Source organism: Pseudorca crassidens, chromosome 3 (assembly GCF_039906515.1).
Source record: "Pseudorca crassidens isolate mPseCra1 chromosome 3, mPseCra1.hap1, whole genome shotgun sequence".
In the NCBI taxonomy this organism is placed as follows: domain Eukaryota; kingdom Metazoa; phylum Chordata; class Mammalia; order Artiodactyla; family Delphinidae; genus Pseudorca; species Pseudorca crassidens.
The window spans coordinates 146,541,934-146,550,438 of record NC_090298.1 but is presented as its reverse complement, the minus strand read 5'-3'; positions in this window follow the sequence as shown (position 1 = coordinate 146,550,438).

Sequence of the window (8,505 nt, the reverse complement as noted above, 5' to 3'; positions counted from 1 at the left end):
CCAGAAACAATTGGCTTATCACAAGCCAACTTGGCCTTGCTCAGATACCTGATCTTTCTAGCTGGACTACTTTGACTGGCTTATCCTGCATGAGTAGGAGAATGTTGAGTAACAGTGCTTTCTGAGTAACAGTGGGACTTCTTACAGAATCTACATTCAGGCTGCAGGCGAGCTATCTTTTCCAAGTCCAGCCACGCTCACCCTAACATAAGAAGCACCTTATGTGCATCCCTGCCACTTGGCCAAGCTCAGCCAACAGTACCATAAATGGCAATCTGTGAATGTGCCATGATAAAGGCTTTCAGTTCAGGCTCAATCTTTTAAAAGAATCTTGCCATCTTTAATTCTTTAGCTTCCTTTTCTAATAAATGTATCCCTTTACCCTTCCTTTCAGAAGTAAACTATGGCTTTCTATAATCCCCTATACCATAGGCTCTCATTCTTTTCCCCTTATGATAATTCTCACAATTCAGTTTCTATGGGTTTATCAAACCTGAGCTTCCAACAAAATGTTTCTGGTGGGAATGGGAGAATTAAAAGAGGTGGAATGTGACTCTATGGTTCAATCATATTTGTGATTCTTTTTAAAAAGGATTAAAAGGAAATATCTGCCCTGAAACTCCATTCAAGAATGGAGGCAACTATAAAGACGTGAAATGGTGAAATACATATACCTTATTAGCTACCCAAATCAAGTGGTCATCTATAGGATATGTGTTTTAAGATCCCATTTGGAAAAGGTATACATCATAACACAAACTCAGTGGGCTCACACTCTTCCATCCTCATGTTCCACTCACCCCAGACAGTATACATATATATTCACAGATACACACACACACACACACACGTACCCCTGCTGTTTCCTACTGAGGAAGATAAACACTGGTGACACAGTTTTGTCATTCTTTGACACCACTGTACCACAATACTTGCCTTGCAATTAAACAGTTAGGCCCGGTGGTATTGAAAGGTCCACTTTTCAAAAAACGTCCCGGATTCCCTTCCAAGCCTTCTTCATTGTTTTGGAATTCTCTTTTGTTTTTGTTGAATGATATTTTTATAGTTTGAGAATATACTTTGGGGAAAAAAATTCTTGGATGTTTGTATCACTCTGAAATCTATGTAGGCTACAACACTAGACTTCTCAGTAGAAACTCCTAATACTCTAGATCTGTCCCATGTATCCCACCTACCCAGATCAGTCCCTGACTCGCTTTATTCAAAATATTTATTTCTTGGGTGAAAATATCAAGACCTACCTCATCAAATTTCTCAAAGTCATGAAACTAGGTAAAGTTGAGAATACCCTTAGTTATGGAAATACAATTTTAAATTATTTTGATTTTGAGAATATCAATATTTAATATCAATATTCTCAATATAGGAAGGAAGATATATAGATATAGATATATTCAATAACAAGCTGATGACAGAGGGTTTTCAAATGAAAGACAGGGAGAAACGGAGAAATGAGCATAGCGAAAAAGAGCTAGAGATTACAGTGGACCACAAGCTGAAAATAAGTCGGCAACACAAAGGAGTACTATTAGAGAAAAAACACAGTATGGGCTTTCAGTGACAGGAAAGTATAGTGACAATCTGTAGTTAGGAAAAGTTTGACAACCGGGATTGAGGTGTGGTCTTTCCTCAGTGCTGTGCATTACTCTTACACATACAGAGCTGTTCTTCTCAGCTACTTGCTTATACTTAATTTTGACCAGTTAGTAATGTATTTACTGCCAAAGACCCTTGCTTCTTAATAGACATTTTTAAAATTGAGTCCTAACAGACAGGGAATTATGCCCCAGTATATGGTCAACATAATTTATGTGTTTTACCAATGAATTTAAAGAAGGAAAGAACATATGAATACATGTTTCATGTTTTTAAAATAATTTTTAAAATATATAATATACATCTTTCTCAAGTTTTTGTAGAGAATTTATATATATCAGACTGTAGTATATTTGTGTTGAAAAACATTGAGTCCAATTCTGGCTACCACACTTTTAAGAAGGATGTACAGAAATGGAAAAAGAGTCAGAGAAAAGTGGTTAAAATCATGGAAGTGATTAAAATCATGGAAAACAGGTCCAATAAGAAGGAGCTTTTGCACCTTGAAAATTAAGGCTGCATGATGACTGTCATTAGGTTCAAGAAGGTTTTGTACATGAGACATGCTGTGCCACTATTCACCTGAATAAGTGAACTGAATAAAAGTAAATAGAAACGAACTTAAAAGAAAGGCTAATTGTTTTGAAGAAAGAAAATGTGCAAATTGAATAATGAAATACCGTTGAATAATGAAATGCTCGGATAAACATCTAGTCTCCATCTGGAAATTTCCCATGAGAATAAATAGCCTTGTCTCCCCTTTGATTTTGCCATCCACCTACTTGAAAGCAGAAGGTTCTGATAGGTAATCTTGGGAGGTTGTAGATACCGGGAGATGCCTCTGGCTGCACAAAACTAAAGTGTCATACTGAGTATTGCTAACAAAGAATGTATGCCTAAGAATATTCCTGGTGGCCCACAAGGTTGAGTTCCAAAATTATGGTTTCTTTGGGGGCATTTGAAGGGGAGTCATGTGACCCACAGCTTTCAGTGACTTGGATGTGAAATAGGCTTTGATCACCCAATCTCATTACTTAAAATTGTGCCTTTCCAGAAATTAGAGAAGAAGCAATCCCATTTGGAAAACTGGAAAGGGGAATAGAACATAAAAAGTGAGTGAATAGCTGCATGTTGATCCAATGTCTCTGTGATCTTTGAGGACATCTGCACCTACAAGCCAGCTATCTCTTCTTTAATAAGCCCAGACTAGAGCCATGGCCTAACTGGTCTTGGAGAGTCAAGTGGTCCATACCCTGCATTCATGATGGCCTGCTTCCTATTCAAGTCAGGGCATGAATTTTACTAAAATCCTTAAGGAATAGGATATCACACTTCATCACCATGAAAATCTCCATTTTCATCTGGACGTTTTTCCTCCTACCCAATACAGAAACTTGGTTCACTTACTGTGTAGAAAAGCATTAACATAACAGGCCCGAGACTGCTTTCCTTAGGAATGGTCTCTTTGCAAGGCTGGGCCTTAGCCAGCATCTGCGAATTTGAATTTGGGGAGAGTTCCTATTATTCCCTAATTGGTAAGAGTGGCTAACTGGGCCTAACCTATTTGCACAAACAATGTGGTTTATGCTGAACACCTGCTTCTCTTCTGGGAGTCTGTAATTTTGGATCATGCTAAGCAGGGGGTGCCTATGTGACCAGCCCCCAGTAAAAATCTTGGACACTGAGTCTCTGGTGAGCTTCTTGGTAGACAGCATTCTGCACTTGTCTCAATTCCATGCTAGGAAAAATTAAGCATGGCCTAGGGAGGACACAGGGAGAATACTCTTGGAAGTCCATGCCTGGTTTCCTCCAGACTTCACGCCATGTGTTTTTCTTTTCCCTTAGCTGATTGTTCTTTATATCCTTTCACTATATCATAGCCATGTGTACCACTGTATGCTGAGTCCTGTGAGTTCTCCTAGAGAATCACTGAACCTGTGAGTGGTTTTAGGGACTCCCAACACACATGTTTTGGAACAGTGGTTCCCAAGTCTGGCTGATCATAAGATTCACTGGTAGAGCTTTATGAACAAAAGATTCCAGAGTCTCACCCTAGACCTATGGACTCAAGATCTATATTTTTCAAAGCTCTCCAGATGTTTTCAATGTCAAGTCAGAAGGGAAGACAGATGGCAAATCCCTTGGTGGAAAAGACAACAGCTGCATTAAAGCTATATTTTCTAGGAAAAAAAATAATACAGTGTGTTTGCCACATGGAAAGGAAAAGTCCAACTCAATATGATTACTGAATATGAATAATGTATACATCTGACGGAAAGCAAAATTTTTCTTTTGTCGCATTGAACCTGCTACGTTGGTGCCAAGGAGGAAAAGGACAGCTATTCTTTCTGATATGGCCGCAACATGACAAAAAGGCATCTAATAAAAAACATGTGGTTGAAGAGTTAGGAAGGTGTATGGGGATGCAGCAGTTCTTCATTGCAATTCCTGGTTTGTGAAACACTAAACCTTAACAGGCATTGAAATGAACTAAAAACCTTCACAGGAAAGCAAAAAGTTAGACTCTATGCAACCAAAGACTTTGGCTTCTGCAGTGGGTAGGAGGGGCAGTTGGCTTGAATGAGGCTTGAAGGTAGCTCTCAAGGAGGCTAGGGGTATGCCCCCAAAGTTTCATTAAGAACTCTCAGAGTGACAAAAGGAGAAGACTCAGTTGAGAAGTATGAGATTATCAAAGTTGTGACATAAAAGGGCATCTCCAAATTCAAATTTCTTTCTCATTCTTAGGGCCTCTTTCAGTCTGGCTCACCAACTTATTCTGCAACTGCACAAAAAGCAGGCCTTGCAAGTTTAGCCAGAATCCAAATTACAGCTGTACTTATTATCTTATGGAGTAAGACACTTGTTTAATTTCCAAATTTTTGAAGTAGTCTTGAAAGCTGGCTTTTTAGGTTGAAACTTCTATGGACATATTCAACAAACAAAAAATGTGGGTATGTTCTCATAACATACAGAAATGTGGCATGACTGATGAATAACAGTTGATTTTGATGAGAGATTTCTCTTTAGGGGAAGTAGGCAAATATGTCCCTGATGGGTTTTGCTTTTCAATAACAAGTTATTGAACCAATTCGCCAAAATATATCTTGAAGCATCTAAAGCTCTCATTCATATATCAAATCGTATCTATGGAACAAAACAAAGGAAATGGGAGAGGATGACAGTGGAAAGTGATAAACACAAATATCACCAATAAAAGTTAGACTCAGATGCCGTGGCATTTAAAGGCACGAACCTTAGAATGTAATAATAAAGTGAATTTTCAGACCGTAAAGAAGTCCCAGGAGAAACTATCCGTTTAAAAGAATATGAGATGTTCCTTTCCTGGGTTTGTATATTTCTTACATCCTAACAGAACATTCTAATCCATTTCACAGAGGGAATCAAAGGCAAATTCTCAACAAGGGAAATAGAACTTTGTTTTATCTACTCCTGTAGTAATTTAACATAACTTATCCAGTTATTTTTTTTCCACAAAGAATCCAATTGCATACTCTTTTATACATGTCATAAAAGATTAACCCAGTTTCATTTGGTGTAGGAGTCCAGGAATGAAATTCAAGAGATCTGGGCTCTGCCATTACCTTAATCTCTATTTGCCTAAATTCACTAATATGTCAAGTGGAACAAAAATATTTGCCCTTCCTATTTCACAGGTTTGTGATAGGGTTAAAAATGAGATTATAAATATGAAAGTGTTTTGGAAATGTGTAATAGAAGTGGGTCCTAATTAATTTGACATATGATTATGCATGCATTACATACCCCTAGAAAATCAGAACTGGGATGTAGCTGGGACATCAAGACATTCGACCAGCTTATATGCCATTTTAGTAGATAAGGATCAAAGGCATCAGAGAATGCCTCCGAGATCAAACACAGTACACAGCCAGGACTAGAAGCCATGTCTTCTAAGCCCAGTGTTCTCTTTGCTGATTCTGTTACCTCCTCAAATGGTTCTGTGCACGCAGCTTCATGCTCTGCTTGTGCAGAAGCAGCACGGCAAGATTACAACATCTACAGTATTGTTATAAAAAGCCACAACCCTGTTCAGATTTAAAGTCATTATCTGTGGCCTATGTTTTGAAGGTCTCTCTCAAACTGCCAGGACTGTTCCACCCCCAGAAATTTTAGGCAGAGTATCTCTGGAATCTTTGCTGCCAAATAAGATCATTCTTCCCCAGAAAGGACTTTTTGAAGCCATTTTTTAGCACATAGGACCCGGCTTTTCACCAATTCCATCTCAAAGCCCCTGCAGGGAAGATCACAAAAGCTGGCATCCTGCCCACACAACATATCTGACCTGGCTAGCTGCTCCCCAAATGCAGTTAGCAAGAAAACCCTATTTCATTTCTGCAAAGGTGAAAGATCTCAGATCATGAATCCTCTCAGCACTACACAGGTGAATTGTTTTAAAAATGCATTTGTGTGTATAAGCCATACCTTTCATTGCAATGAATCTTTTGCATTTTAACGGTAAGTTGTATGTTCTGACACTATAAATGGTAGAATTATTTCAAATTATCTCCCATTTGCTTACTTTATTAACCAAGAGAGTACATACAGGGCAATAAAGTTATATCTTTATCAAAAAAGCATACAGTGCTTTGGTAAGCACTGTGCTATAACCACTGTTGTCTACTCAAAGTTTTATAATGTTTTCCAGATAGGACAGAGGCATAAAATAACTCTTATTCAATCTTCTTGGAAAAATTAAGAATAATTACCACAATGCAGTCCATCAGTGGTTTTCCCGTTTCTCATTTTTGTCATTTCTCTTCTTCACAGATATTTTAGATAGACTTGATGTTATGAGTCACATAAAAGGACAGGAGCTCATGGTGTGTAAATGAGAGTCAATAGCTACAATTTATTAAGTGTCAGTCATATACTAAGCACCTGATCTACCTTGTCTCTCATCCTGACAATAGTCCTATGAGGTAAATGCTGTTAACCCATTTTGCAGATAAGAAAAACAATGATTCAATGAGATTGTCTGCCTGGCTCAATGTTACACAGTTGGTAAGTGGCAGAGCTGAGGTCTGAATCCAAGGTCTGTTTGGTCACAGGACCATGCTTTATCCATTACACCATACTGCCTCCCTCTTACAATGAGCTATTAGAGGTATAGAGAATCTGGATCTAAGTTAGATGATACTGTGGAATGAAACAAATGCAAACAGTGAGAACATGTCTCCTTCATCCACTGAATATCCACTGAAATTTCCATCTCCAAAGCCAGTAACTCACAGGGTGAGAAAAAGCAAACTGACCCTGTGAGAAATCCAAGCAGTGCACTGGAGAGGTTAGGAACTACAGCTTTGTACTGAGTTAACTTGGGTTTGAGCCCTAGCTCTGCCTGTTTCTAGCTACTTGTGTGACCCCACCCACTTAACCTCTTTGAACCTATTTCCTTCTCTGTAAAACAGGAAAACATCCTTGTAGGCTTGAATGACACAGAGTGTACAGTATACTTAACACCATAACTGGCATATATTGTTGCATGCTCAGTAAACGCCATCTATATTTTATTAGAACTTTCAGCTGTTAGGTTGCTGTATAAAAATAAAAGACACATTATTGGTTAAAAAAATTACAGTCTCTGGTTTAACTGGTTTTTGTTGGCACCTAATGGTTCTACACTTATTGATTTAAGAGAGACTTAAAAACAAAGAGTGCGTATCAAGCACTGGGTTTCTACTTTCAAGAACAGATGCTCTTGTTTAGGCTCAGCTAACACTGAAGTTTAGTTGGACAGCTCAAAATAGAACCCACTTGATTTCTCCTGCCAGTTTAAGTAGGAAACTGGTGCTCCTAAGAGTGTTGAAGATAGAGTCTCTAGAATTTCTGATTAATATGTCAGACCCTAAAATGCACATCCCATCCTTTCTTATTTCTACATAATAAAGTTTTAGCTCTTATTTGCATCATTCCCACACTTAAAAAAAAAAAATTGGCCTAAATAGGATTATGTACTGAAAATGAAGTAGCAGCCTGGCTATATGCCAAGCTGAAACGGAGACCACCTTTCAATAGGGCTCCTGCCCAAGGCAGCTCTCTCTACTAGACCTGCAGTCTTTTCGCTTATGACTTAATCCAAGAGAAAATGTGCCTGTCCCCTTGGAAAGATAACTCTTAAAACATTTAACTCAGGATGAATGAACAATGGGAGACACTTAAACAGGGAAGTGGGAAGGAGCATGAGGCTGCTGGGAACCTTGGGATCTGGAAGTGACAATTTGACCAAGGGCTGGTACCACATAAAGTTTCATTTTAAGGTTAAAACCCATAGTTTCAGATAAGCAAAAGTAAAACAAGTCTTTATGGGAGTTTTCACCAAATATCATCCACAGGGCTGGGTCCTTATAGAATTACTTTTAGGCTTAATTTTCACCTCCCTCTCTCTCTGAACAGCTCAAGTCTCCATATTTTGTAGCAGTATATGCCTTTCATTAAAAAGCCCCATAACTTGATCACAACTGTAATTTTACACCTATTTGAAACATTCGTTGGTTACTGTCATTCCATGAGATATAAACTTCCTACAGGCAAGAACTCTGTCTGCTTTTATTCACTGAGCATCCACAGTGCCTAGCAGAGTGACTCCCACATAAAAAGTGTCCTGTGAACACTTGTTAGGTGAATGAATACATTCATTGAATCCAAGAATACTGAAACAAATTCTGTCCCGGGAGATTAGGGCAGTTTCCCCAAGCATCCCTCCCTGGAGTCAGAATGCCTGGTTTTGAGACTTGACTGAGGTTTATTAGCTGTGTGTGATCTTAGTCAGATTAATCCCTCTCTCTGTGCCTCATCTGTCAATTGGGGATAATGAAGTCCAAGATCAAGGGGACCACAGGGTTGGTTTCT